General features: G+C 41.0%; 1 protein-coding gene across 1 annotated transcript in view; it reads right to left on the bottom strand.

Annotated features, from left to right (window-relative positions):
• Positions 1-14199, bottom strand: part of ENOX1 (ecto-NOX disulfide-thiol exchanger 1) — a 282243-nt gene that overhangs the window by 61999 nt on the left and 206045 nt on the right. The window lies entirely within an intron of this gene.

Below are 14199 nucleotides of genomic sequence, written 5' to 3' on the forward strand. Positions count from 1 at the left end.
AAGCTGACAATTAAATTACTTTCTTTTGGCATAGTTTCGTGACAGCCATAGTAAATAAAAATGATCTAAAAATGAGAAAAAACTCCTTTGTATTCCAGTAACTCCACTCATGATTTAAAGTGTAGGTTTTAGTGTTTTATTTTTAGTTTTCCTATATGCTACTGTAGATGTTACCAAATAAAAAATACACTTGATCTAAAAAATATTGTGTGTTTCTCATCACTATTGAAAATGTGATCCACATAGCCACATCTATGCAAGTCCATTCCCTTCATAACCTGGAAAAGTACTGACATGAAAAATCTCCTCTACCAATAAAAATGGAGCAGCAAACAGAAGAAAATAAAGTGAAATACTTTTAAATGTATTTATGTGCATCCAGAATTAGTTGGTTTGATTTATCTTGTATGATACTGACTCTATTGCTGGTAAAGATTAATTATATTATGGTGCTCTTGGCATGTTATTTTCCCAGGCCATTTCTCAGTATGATATTTCTTATTTTTCTCTGCTACAAAGCACTCACTATCATAATTTTCGCCTGCTGAGGTTACATTACTAATGATAACATTAAAATTTTAGAGTCTTTTTGACCTTTATAGTGGTAAATTAGGTCATGAGAATAAATGGGATGCAATTGGATAAATGGGAAAGAGAGACATTTAATTATTATTAAAATAAAATCAAATTTCACAGTGTTTGCTGGGCATACTATGAGATCTTAGTAAATGTTAAATATTCTCTCCCTTCCCAACACAGAAAAAATCCAATTCTTTTTCTTCACTGCCTTCTTGCATATGCCATATATGATAAATATCCCAAAAACTCAGTGTTCTGAATTGCTGATGCATGGTACCTGATTGATGTAGAATTTGAGGTCCTCTAAATAGAAAACGGTATGACTAATGATAATGATGATAATATTAATAGTTAGCCCTTACTGAGTGGTTGGTAGATGCCAGGTTCTGGTACTCTTATCCCTATTTTACAGATGAAAAAAACTGAGGCACAAATAACTTCTGAAGCTAACATACCTAAAAAGTAGTGGTTCCAAAAGCACAGGCAGTCAGACTCTCTAACTATTAGTCTAAACAGCCTTCCGTCTGAGGTACCTCTCAGAGAATCACAACTTTTCAATTTTGTGCAAGCCCCTAATCCAAACCAAGTCTTCTCCCTTACTGAGAGGACCAACCTTTGTGGATTATCCTCTTTAGTCATATGCTATCTCCTCAATGGGTAGTGTGCCCCTTGGGGACAGTGACTGGGCTGTGATCAGATGTGCTCCTGTTACAGGGTGCAGCCAAGAGGGGGGATTCCAAATGGGCATTTGAAATGGGGTTCAGAACTCAAGGTGTCCAGGAGATTTTAAGATGTCTCCACCCCTTCCTCCACAGGTGTGAGTTGGGGGAGGGACACACAGAGCAAGAACATGCAGGGCAGCCTTGTAGCTACTCTCTGACGTGGTCATTTAACATATCTATAACCTTTGACTGGTTACATAGATATGTTGGATAGCTGTGACCATGCTCTAGGCCAGGGGTATGGAAAGGGACCTCCCCCCCAAGATGTAACTGGGGGGCAGGTCCCCCAAGTTACAGCACCTGCGTGGGAGCTTGCAGATGACTGGCTCCATGACATGGGGCCACACCTGCCCAGACTCATGATGGCAGTCCAGTAAAGCTGGAAGGATATGAGTTCTGGCATGTGAAGCCGAGTGTGGGAGGAGTTGGAAATGAGGCTGCAGAGGAAGACTGGCATGGGAATTTAAACCCAGATGCAGCAGCCATTGAGGGAGAGAACCACGTGTCTTTAGCAGAGTGTGGACTCCTGCAGCCCTGTGAGAGAGAATCACCATGCGGCTTTAGCAGAAAATCGTCACTTGGCTTTGGCAGAGTGGCAAGCCCCATCCCCTGCCCCCACAACTTTGTGGGGAGAAGCACTCAGTTTTGGCTGAGTGGGGACTTCTGTGGCCCTGGGAGAGAGGACCATGTGCTTTTGCCAGATTGGGGACCCCCACAACTTTAGAAGGGGGAACCACCACCTGGTTTTAGCAGAGATCCCGGCGACACAGCTGAGGGTGCCAGGAACCCAGGGAGGTCTCCCAGTCAAGACAGAGTACTAACTGGGAATAACCAGAGGACTGCCTGAGCCATGGACTTATATTTCCTTTCCCAAGATATGGTACTCTGGACTGGGCAAAGGGGGAAGGAAGGACTGTGTCTGTTTGTGGGTGTTTAAAAGGGACTTTAGGATTTTTAATAAAGACATTAGGTCACTACTTTAAGTTTGTATAGCATTAAATAAACATTTCCTTTCCTTTTCATGAATCTCTGGCATTGAGAGATGTCTTTCCTCTGGCAGCGGACATAATGAACCTGGGGGGTTCCTTTCAGGTAACAGTATATAGTTCCAGGCCCCCCCTTGTTTGTTCTGTAACATCCCCAACATACTGCACTGCCCAGAACATGGACTTGGATGAAGAAGTTCGGAGTGGCTAGTTGTCAGTTCACCTATTTTCTGTGTATTCTCCAAATGAATGCAATTTCTTATGAACCAGAGCCTTGCAATTACTAATTGTATATTTTCCTCTTTGGGTTGAAAAGTGACAAAGTTCACATTTAGACTAAGGTCTCATGATGCCTCAGTTTAGTATAATTTGATTGGAATTTATCAGCCTCCACCATTCTCCATTCAATACTCTCCATTCATCAAGTATTTATTGAGCACCTACTATATGGTAGGCTTTGTTCTAGACAACAGAATACAAGAATGAGTAATAAGAACCTAGAGGGTAGAGAGGCATGTAAAATATATTAAAATACAGTGTGATAAAAGCTATGACAAGGATTGGCCTCAGGTGCTATAAGAGCCCAGAGTAGCACCTGACCTAGTCTGGGATGGAGAGTAGGCAGCAGTTGCTGAAAGTGGTCCATAGATGGGCAGCACTGGCATCACCTGGGAGCTTATTAGAAATGTAAATTCTCAGGCCCTAGCCTGCACCTACCCAATCTTAAACTCTAGGGTGGAGCCCAGCAATCTGTGTTTTAAAAAGTTTTGCCTTTGATTCTGTTGCTTACTAAAGTTTGAGAAGTATTGCCTTTGAAAATGTACATAGGCACACAATAATTAGACCAGAAAATATACACCAAATTAAAACTTATAAAGTAAGAAAGTTGGATGAGGTGATCCCTACCACCTCCATTCTAACTTTCACAGTCTATGAGGTTTATATACACATCTTAAAGTGAACTGGAATGAAATGTGTTCATTTTCAAGATAACTTGCAGATAATATACAGAAGGAAGTGTTTGCAACTCTTACCTAACCAGGCCAAGAGATTTGTAGGGCTGGCTGAAGCTGCTGGAAATTCTAAGTCAGTCCAATTATCAGCTGAAAAGTATTCTAAATGTATTACAAATGTACCCATCTACATAGGCTCATCACTGCATTAGGTTCCATAAAGCAGACATATACATCACCTCCCTTAAGGCACTTAGACCTGAGTTGAGGAGACAGACCTATCACAACTTGGTTGCTCAGAATGTATACAATGATAAATACTGTAGGAATATGGAGAAGATGGCTAATTGCTTTGGTCTGATCTTAGGGTAAGTCACCAAGAAACAAGAATTGAGATGGGCTTAAAAACATGTGGAATTTGCATTGCAGGCAGAAAGGGTGACATGATAGATGGGAAGTGAAATTATCAATAAAAATTCTAATTAGTTAGATTTGTAACGAATGGTGGAGTTAGCTGAATTCGACCTGTTAACAAAAACCATTTATTCAACATAATCAGGCCAACAATTATTCTGTTCTTACCAAAAGGAGCAATTTTAATATTGTATAAAATAATGAGGAACAATATGTAGGCTTACAGCTATGGGACATACTGTGCTCGTGTTTGTGGGTGTAAGTGTGTGTTACGTGTAGTGAGGAAGCAGAAATTATACCTACACAGTGCGGGAACCTTACACAGACTGCAATTGTAGACCTTTCTCATCATTCTAAGCCATCATTCTTAAAGTTGGCAGGGAAAGAAACTGCCTGTGAAAATTAGATTCTAAAAGCCTCATAAACATAAGTAGCTCATCAGCATACACTGAACAGTCTGGAAATTGCCCAGAGAAAGCCACTCTGTAATCTCATGGGGAAGCTGACGTAATAAAAACAATGGTGATGCTGAGCATCAGAGCTACAAATCTCCTCCACAATGCCAATGTCAGGGTTGGGAAGTCAGAGGCAAATCAAATTTTCTTGGAAAAAATAATCAAGTGAACAGAAATCTGAAAAAAAAAAAACCCATTAATCATTCCAGCACTGGTGAGTCTTTTCAGGGGAACCTGCAGAGCCTTCAGAGACTGGCTACCATATACCTGGCAAGGGACCACTTCCAAGTCCCTGGTGACTCTTCACATGTTTATAGGCAGGCTGCTGCCCAGAGACAGTGTGGCCTCTCTGGCTCTGACACTGTACAGCTAAGGGCTACAGACCCGCTTCTTCAGGAATACCCTACAGTATTTCTATAAAGAACAGAATGTATGAAAGCCTTTCCCTTTTCAGATCAACTTTCCTTCACAGTTTAACTTTCCTTTGTGTGAATTAAGATGGGATTTACACTGAGGTGTGGTTCGCTGAAGTTCTGAAGTTTTGTGATATCCTAAGTTAGATTTAAAGGCACAAGGGTGAGGAGTGCAACCTTCTTGGTGGTTTAATTACAATGCCCAGTTACAGGTGACTACAAACAAACAAGGTATCTGCCTCCAGGGTGAGCAGCTGGGCTATTGTCTAATCTTTGATCCGGGAGTCCCTATGGGCATGGTGTGCAGGCCAGGAGGCAGGGAGGTGCAGCTGCAGCAGGAGGCAGTGGACACACCACTAGGGATGATTCCTACCTGTTAGGCCCTAGAGAGGGAAGGGAAGGGCAGAAATGGAGAGGGGCATTTCCAGCAGAGCTGGGAAGACTTTTGAGGGTGAATGATTAGCACACACTTCACTTTATTGTGGGTGCTGTGTTTAAATATAAATATATATATGTGTGTGTGTGAATATATGTATACACATGCATATATACATATGTATATGTATATATTATATATGTGTGTGTGTGCGCATGTGTGTGTGTGTATATATATATATACACATACAGTTTCCCCCAGGAAGCCTACTAATATTTTATTTGAAGATTAACACCTGAACTTTTGGATTTGAATTTAGAACCTTATTTTTGGCTTAGGTTTTCACTAAGTGTATATATTGGGGCAACCACAAACACACCTTTAGTGAAGGCAGATTTCATTACTGGAGTTTGCTGGGAAGTACGGGATGGGGAAGGCACTGCTCTTCTGCCTGTTCCGTGGATTTGGAAGGGCTGATGGGCATCTTCCTGCTGCTGTCTTTCCTGCCTCTCACCCCCATTTTTTCTTCCTTCTCATCTTTCCACCTACTTTTCTTCTTTGTCATCTTTCTACACATTTCCTCAAAGAAATGCCACAGCCCAGTGAGTTGTGTGTTCTGGCGGTGAGCAGTGTGTGTAAACAGACTGTGACTGCCTTTCATGGCATTTCAGGACTGTCCCAGGAGAACCAGGGAGAACCCAGCAGAGAATCCTTGAGGAAGGCCAGCATCACTGATGGTGGGTGGACCAAGGCTGGCGCCAGCCCTGGCTGGTATGTTTATACCTCTTCCTGTCCTGGGCTCATGTGTGGTGAGCAGAAACCAGTAGTGTGGAAGTTTAATATTCCACAGAATGTTACTGCAGAATGTTTAATATTCTAAACAACAACAACAACAACAACAACCACAACCATCTTGGAAGCCCTATGGTTCCTGAGTACACTTACAGAACTAACAAGAAGAGGTTGATCTGCTATGGGTGAACCTCTGTTCCTTACTGTATTCTCATCTTTAATCCTAGTGACATGTCAATAGGAACTGAAGTTCCTTGAGCAAAGGAGGCTCCTGAGTCTCCCCTTCTGTCTTCCAGAGAAACTAGAAGAAAATCCTGTCCACCCTTTGGGTTACTGGCTTTTTTGATAAGTGCTCATAAACTTTCCCTCTGTTCATTTTCGATCAACACACCAGACAGTGCTAAGCTGTATCTCACTGGAGGCAGGGACACTGAGACTGAGCTCTTCAGGTTTACTCGACTTTAAAATTATTCCTTGCACTCAAGTCATGTCTGTATATTTATGGACACTTCTCTTGTTGGTCATTTGGAGCTTACACATATTTTTTCAGCCGTGTTAGAAATAAAACCTGCCCTGGCTGGTTTTACGCCACCCAGGCATGTGCCCTGGCTGGCGTAGCTCAGTGGATTGAGCGCGGACTGGCAACCAAAGTGTCCCAGGTTCGATTCCCAGCCAGGGTACATGCCTGGGTTGCAGGCCATAACCCCCAGCAACCGTACATTAATGTTTCTCTCTCTCTCTCTCTCTCTCTCTCTCCCCCCCTTCCCTCCCTAAAAATAAATAAATAAAATCTTAAAAAAAAAAAACCTTAATTTTCAGTTTAGTGCTAGAACTCATTTTGTTCGTTTAATTGATAACTCTTTTGAATGTCATGCATTCTCCTAGAGGGTAGACAAGCCCCATTTTGGTGGTGAGGGCCTGGGTCCATGTGCCTCGGGTGGGGATCCACACACAAAACAGGCTCTACAGTCTGTAGAGCACCAGGAGTGCCGACCTACAGTTCACAGCACAAAACCCTAAATGAGTTGCCTCAGTATCTCGTTCTAAGTGATTTATGAAGTACACACTATTTGCCTTTGTTTTTAGAATGAAAATATTCTTGGGAATTATTTTCCACACCCATTGAAGAGTTCAGAATCCTCTCTATGTGGTAACACCCAGACACTATCATTGGCTGTTTATTTCATCACTTACCACATAGGGGCTGAACTGGATCTTTTAAAAGAGTCAGTGACTCTCCCTCTATCTCTAAATCCCAATCAAGTGGAAAAGCTCCATTTAAAAAGTGCTTAAATCGTGACTGAATTAGCTAATACATTGTAAAAGAATATTCATTGCCTACTATCAATGACAAATATTATTTTAAAGTCCTATGGCAGGGAATGATTAAATAAACTAGAGCAAATCTGTGGCATGAATTATTAGGCACTTATTAGAAGTCATATTAAGAAAACATTTATTAACATGGGGAAATGATCATGACTTATTACAAAAAATATATAGGCTGTTAAACTGCCCATATATGCTGTAAATTTGGTAAAAATATATATATATGTACACATAAACAAATATGAAGGAAATACAAAGAAATGAAAACACTAATTTTTGAGTGGTGAGACTGCAGATGGTTTTTTTTCTTTATATTTTTCTGCAGTTTCCAAACTTTTCACAAAAAGAAAACGGCACTTTTATGCAAACATACATATAAGAGCATTTATATGTATGTATTGGTTTGGCTTCTAGATCAGGTAGTATTATCACTAGACTTTTGGGGGAAGTATAACCTTTAAAATGTAAGTTTGTTTCAGATCTCAGCGTTAGCCACAGGTATCCATGTACATGTCAGACCATCTCACAGAGAGCTGAAATTTTTGCCTCCTTTTCCTGTTTCTCTTTAACTTATCCTGGGGAAAGAAGGTATTTCCACATCTCTGAACCCAGTCTGTCATCTTTATTAAACATTAACTAATCTGGTTACATGCTCCAAATCCACTAATGGCCAAGCAGGTCCTACCAACTCCTGTCCTGACACGAAGGACAAACTGTGGCCCAGCTGTGGAAACACATTGTCAATTGGCAGGTAAGGAAACAGCTCAAGTATTTACTGGAAACAAAGCTCTAACCAGGAAGCCAGCTCCTGCCTGTCTGTGATGACAGTGCCCTTGCTCACCCTTCCTTGCAGCTCTGCACCTGCCGGGGAGTGGGTGTGCTCACAGGGTCTTCACCAGCCGTTGGTCCTTTCCGAGAGTGCTGTGTTGGGATGTGAGTGGGTCTTTTCAGATGAGATTATGGATTTCACAGCAGAAAACATGGTAAACTAGCTGGAAGAAGGCAGCTGGGGGTGCTGGGGCAGAAGGGTACAGAGAGTGGAGTGGGCGTGGAGGAAGGGAAGAAAGCAGGCAAAAAGCAAGAATTTACAGGAGCTATGACTTGAGGAAAAGACTAGGAGTGACCTCATTTAATATGCAAAGAGGATGGTATACTACAGGGTAGAGGAAATATTAGTCCATGAAAAGTCTACCTTATGGATTTCAGACATCTACACCCTCAGATGTCTACAGACATGGGTCCATCCTTCCATGAAGGAAGACAAAGTGGCCTCTGACTTTCCAATTGAGTTTTTCAGGGGTCTTGTAACTTGTATACCCACACACTACATCCTACTCCCCCCAGACTCTCCTCTCTGTGGAATCCATCCTTCTAATAAAGGCCTTGTCTCTGGAGAGTTTTTGAAGACATGCAAATAAACTACCTCAATCCCACTATTCACACTGTCATAGTGACCTGAAGATAAGAACAGTGAGTCCTGATGGCATGACACAGTGGACAAGTTTGGGTAAGGACAGTGAGTCAGCTTCACCGAGGCAGCAACCACATCTTGCTAGAACCTCACACAGCGCCCGGAATGTAGAAGGCTGGAGTACTAATAATACCTAACATGTACTGATCACACCAGCACTGTACACAATGCTCACATTAACACAGTGGGGTAGGTGTGATTATTACCTTCATTTTAGAAGCGAGAAAAAGGGTGGTTCAGGGGTTCAGCATATCGCTCAGGTTGCCCAGACAGTTACTGGCAAAGCCAGGATTGAGACCAGGCCATCTGGCACCTAGATTTGTTCTGAACCCTCATACTTCAATGGATGTTTGTCGAGTTACTGAATAAGAAAGGATGGCAGGCTGTGGGAACCCAAACTGAAGGACGCAGTACAGGCCAGGGACAGCAGAAGATAGAAGAAAGACATGCAGGGCTGGAAGAACTCTAACAGCAGCAGCCTCACACCGCCGGCTCCTCTGGCTCATCCTGGCTGCACCTGGTGCTCCTGAGCCCCCAACAGAGCCTGTGGGAGGCGGGGCAAGAGGTGTGGCTCCTGGTGATGAGGTAGTCCTTACTGTCTTCTCTACTCCCCTTCTAGTTCAATGTCAGGTCTCCCAGGGAGAGGCAGCAAGTTGTTAATGGGAGGAAAGGATAGAGCCTGAGTGTTTTTTGCTGTTTGAGGGTGTGGTCCTATTTCCCTGTGGGGTTTCTCCTTTTCTTTCTGGCCTTGCTTAATACATCATGATGTATTCTTAGCACACATGCTTACCTGCCTAAGGCAGCGATTTTCAACTTTTTTCATCTCATGGCACACATAAACTAATTACTAAAACTCTGTGACACACCAAAAAATATATATTTTGCTGACCTGACAAAAAATAATTTTGACTCATTCACACTGGATGGCTATTGTTGTGTTGGCTATTATAACTTTTTAATATGACAGTCTAAAGAAAAAGAGGTTGCTGACTTCTAAATAGTCAGGTATCACATGTTTTAAAAATTCTTGCAGCACACTGGTTGAAAATTGATGGCCTAAGGGTGAAAGCCACATTTGAAAGTAGGCACAGCACTTGGCGCTTGCAGGGTTCTGACATGCACATCATTAAAATGTGTGGTTCACAGTAGCTTTTTTCTGTTGTGTACTAAATCTGAAGAATGTTCTTCACACAGTATTTCTTCTGCATACTGCTAACATCTTTACTTTGACAGATTTAAAGTCAACTCTGAGGATTTACTTTCTTATGGAGGCAACATGAAAAACTGAAGTCTTTTGTTTTTTGAGTTTTCATTGTGGGGTAGAAAGGGTATTTTACTTGACAGTGGTAACCTTCAGCATCACAGATTAAACCTCCTTACACATTGCAAATAATTTCTCTAACCCTAACGTGTGAGCCCGCAGATAGAGGATGTGGGGTAGCAGCTTTCAGAAAGCAGAAACAAGGATGGAGGAGAGAAAATTCATGGGAATCTCTCAGACCAAACTGTTCCATACACCTCAGGCTTCAGCTGCCACTTTATTTGATTCCTCTTACTTGTTGCTACCTTTCTTGTGTCCTTCCCTTACCCTCCACTTTTTCACCAAACATACACATGTAAGGATCATAGGTGGAGGGGCCTCTGGGAGGAAGGTCATCATAAAAGATGCTAGATGAGGACAGCTTATCTTTTCTTAAGATTTTGATACCTGTTGTGCATAATTACCAGGGACGAGGCTAGTTATTCAGCACTTCTAGAGATTGGGAGACTGCTCAGAGATGGAGATGAAAAAAAATGTCATAGCTTTGCTTTTTAGGAAAGAACATTGGATCTGGAATAACAGAAGTCTCTAAAGGAACTATGATGAAAGCTAGTTTCAAACTTGGGTACACTTAAAAGGTTGAATTGCCCCACTGTCATTAATATATCCAGTTCCAAATACAAAGAGAACCTGTTTAAAACTGGTAAGTACAGTCCTCTTGGAGAGCAAGGACTCTGCATCTGATCTCCATTTTTAATAGCTTTCAATTAGTCTTCAGAAAACTTTTCTTATGGGCATGGGCTCGCAGAAAATCTTGTGATATGGGGACAATGGTAGGTCTCATAAGGGTGCCTCTGTTTGGGGACCTCAAGAACACCAGACAAGGTATTGGTCAGATATTACTGTGGCTCAGTAAAAGGTAAAAACAATAGAAAACAATAGTAACCAACCAAATCTAGGTGAACCTAGCATCCCGTAAGCCTCACAACTCTTGAAAGTAAGGCAAAAGGGTTGTTTGTAAAGTGCAAGACTCAACATATCTTCTGGTGGATGCCCCCAGGACGACAAATGGATGCTGAACGTGAGCATCTGCCACACTGACGTTCTGAATGCCAGACAGTTCGGTAAGTCTGGAGCTCCCTGACAGACTTTATGACACAGCTATCAATAAACAGAATCCCCCAGAAACAAATACAAGGGATTCATATCAAGATTTATGGCATGCTAATTGCAGCATTATTTATAATAGTTAAAAATGGGAAGTTAAATGCTTAACACATATGCACGTGGTTCTATTATTTTATATCTACTTTATACAGCCATTAAGAATCATGTCTTTGAAGAACATTTGGTGACTAGAAAAATATTTATAATGAGAAATCAAAAAGGTAAAAAACTGACGAGAGTGATAATATTTTTTTAAATTCATTTATTTATGGGTTTTTCCCTCTGGTCATATTCATGCACATGGCAGAAATGAACTAAAATATTAATAAAGGTTATATTTGAGCAATAAAAAACTAAGTTATTTTTCTTCAACTCCATTTTTTCTGTAATTTTTAGTTGCATACAAAATTTTTCTTTTTACTTTTATAATAGTATAGTTTTTGAAACCAATGATCCACTCTCACAGGAATACCCAGCCATGTCAGCCCCGATCTACTGTATAATTATTAATAAATGATAATATAGCAAATCCCTGCCCTCATGTGTGACTAATTACATACACACACACACACAAAATCTACATGTCTCCATCAACAACCTCTGGACTAGAGGCTTTAAACCTCATATCTGCATGAAAATTCATCTGTCAAAGTATGGCCTTCTGTATTAGATACTCCTGACACTGATACTGGAAGACGTCATCAGTACTTGTTGAGAGCACACCCTGGGCCAAGTGTTTATGTACGCACTTTCACTTAACACATTAAGGATGAGGAAGGTGAAGTTCAAAAACGGTAAATAACTTGGCATGGTCATATGGCTTTTTAGTGAGCAAAATAAATTCTCCTTTGACCACCACAGGGCTGGTAGAAACTTCAGTTGGACACCTAGACTTTATTTTGAACATTTAAAAATATTTTCACAAAGTATTTTGCCAGAATTCCCAATGCATGGCCACAAAATAAGTGATTTTTGTTCCTTTTCTGTCATATAACTCTAGTGGAGGTGCTAGGGAAACTGCCCAAAGGAGACAACATTAGAGACAAGAAAGAGGACAAATAATTCACCTACTGGGAACCCCCTGAAAAAACAGGCAGTGGTTGTCGAATCTAGCCTCGCCCTTTGCACAGTGAGAGAGGCGGCCAGCAGTGGTGAGGTGCTGGGTTCTACTTCTCCACAAATGTCTCACCCACCCTTGTTTCAGGTGCTATTCTTCCCTCCTACCAGACTTGAACCTTATCTTTCAATAAAGCCCACATCATGGACTCTAGATGGGTATTTTTAAAATCTAAAAACTTTCCTCTAGAAAGGACAAAGACCCCAAAGATAATCTCCTTTTATTTTTCTCCATTAATAATAAATGACTTTCAACACTCCTCAAAATAGAGCCTAAGAGCTGGCTAAATATTGTGTTAGGCCTCCCTTTACACATATTATCTAATTTGATTCAATCAGCAGATGAGTTTACAATAGCAACAACCTCTTACTCAGGTAGAACCTCACAATTCCCAAGAGCTTCCACATCCATTATCTCCTTTGCTTCTCACACTAAGCCTTGAGGAAGGAAAGACAGGTAATATCACCCACACTTTATAGACCAAGAATTTAAGCATGCTGCTACTTCTCCAGGCTTACTGGATTCGACTGCAGCTTCCTTGGGAGGCATGGACAGCCTGACTCTGAGGGGAGCACATGTGAAAGTTCTGGCTGAGAATGTATCAGCAGTGTGTCCCTGGATGCTAGGATGCTGAAGAGGAGTTGCAGGGCAAGATTGGGGGAATGAAACACTGGAGGAAGACAGACTCTACTTAGGTCACAACATCTCCTATGGGAGATCTGAATGAATGTCTTCTTTCTCTCCATTTTATTTATTCTTCAAAGTCAAACCCAAATGCCACAGATCCAAGGAAGCCATTCTTAATCATCTGGCACAAAGAAACCTCGATAATAACACTTTAAGGTTTTCACGTTCTTCAGCTCATTACATCATAGTTTTTGAAGTAGGCACTGTCATCCATTTTACAAATGAGGAAAAGGAAGTTTGGGGGGTTAAGTAACTTGTCAAGCTGACACAGCTAATAAGCAGCAAAGTTCAAATTTCAAACTACATCACATCACAGTGGCCTCACCTTCCTCTATACTTACTGCACTTCGTATATTGTCCATGTGTTCCTTAACCTGTCAACTTGTTTAAAAGTTCTTTGAGGAATGACAGCAAGCTTTACAATTCTTTGTAAACCAACCCCTTCCCTAGTACTTAGCAGAGTTCCGTGTACACAGTAGGTTCTCAGTAAGTGTCATATGTTAAATATCTGTTTGGTAGGAACAGTAATTAATAAGAGAGAGCTTTTGGTACTCTGAATGTCAAGCTCTCTGCTGTATATAATTAAAACAAGAGTGAACATGAAATGTATAACTTCCCCTAGCTCTAGTTAATCAGACATTTATTACCATGTCTGACTCTGTGTTATATGAAAAGAATTGCTTAGTAAGCATTTTCTGTGATGAGGGTAATCAGATACATACAGATATCAAATATGTATATTTTTAAGGATTTTATTTTTATTTTTAGACAGAGAGAAAGGGAGGGAGAGAGGGAGAGAAACATCAATGTGTGGTTGCCTCTCATACAACCCCTACTGGGGACCTGGCCTGCAACCCAAGCATGTGCCCTGGCTGGGAAATAAACTGGTGACCCCTTTGGTTTGCAGGCTGGTGGTACTCAACCCACTAAGCTATACCAGCGAAGGTTCAAATATATTTATAAAAAGACAAAAACAAAACCATAAAACATATTGAAAGCCAACAATCCACATGGCATATAATATTCTACCTGAGACTAAAGAACTTCCAAGGCAAAGGGTACTTGAATAATTTGGGGCAATTCAAGGAACAGTAAAAGAGGAAGTCAAGAATGCTAACTGGGTTCTTAAACCATTCTACCTGTATCAAGAAGACAAATGTATCATGCTACTGTTCTGGGTCTGAAATAGAAGATAGGTACACTTTCTGGGAGAAGGGGTTTGTTCTGATACCTCTTCAACATAGCAATAATTTCATTACCACCTGCATTACATGGGCAAATTGAATAAACACACATGAAATATCCAGCTTATTACCCTGTTGGGTCTCATTCCATCTGTCCTCCTAACACATCATTAGTTTATAGTTCTGGAAATATAAAGGGCTCAAACCAATTCATTGAGATTAGAATTTGTATGGTAGAGACTAGCTCCAGTAATTCTAAATTGATAATCTGTAATCTGAGCTAACAATTGCCC

The sequence above is a fragment of the Phyllostomus discolor genome, chromosome 11 (genome assembly GCF_004126475.2).
Source record: "Phyllostomus discolor isolate MPI-MPIP mPhyDis1 chromosome 11, mPhyDis1.pri.v3, whole genome shotgun sequence".
Taxonomy (NCBI): Eukaryota; Metazoa; Chordata; class Mammalia; order Chiroptera; family Phyllostomidae; genus Phyllostomus; species Phyllostomus discolor.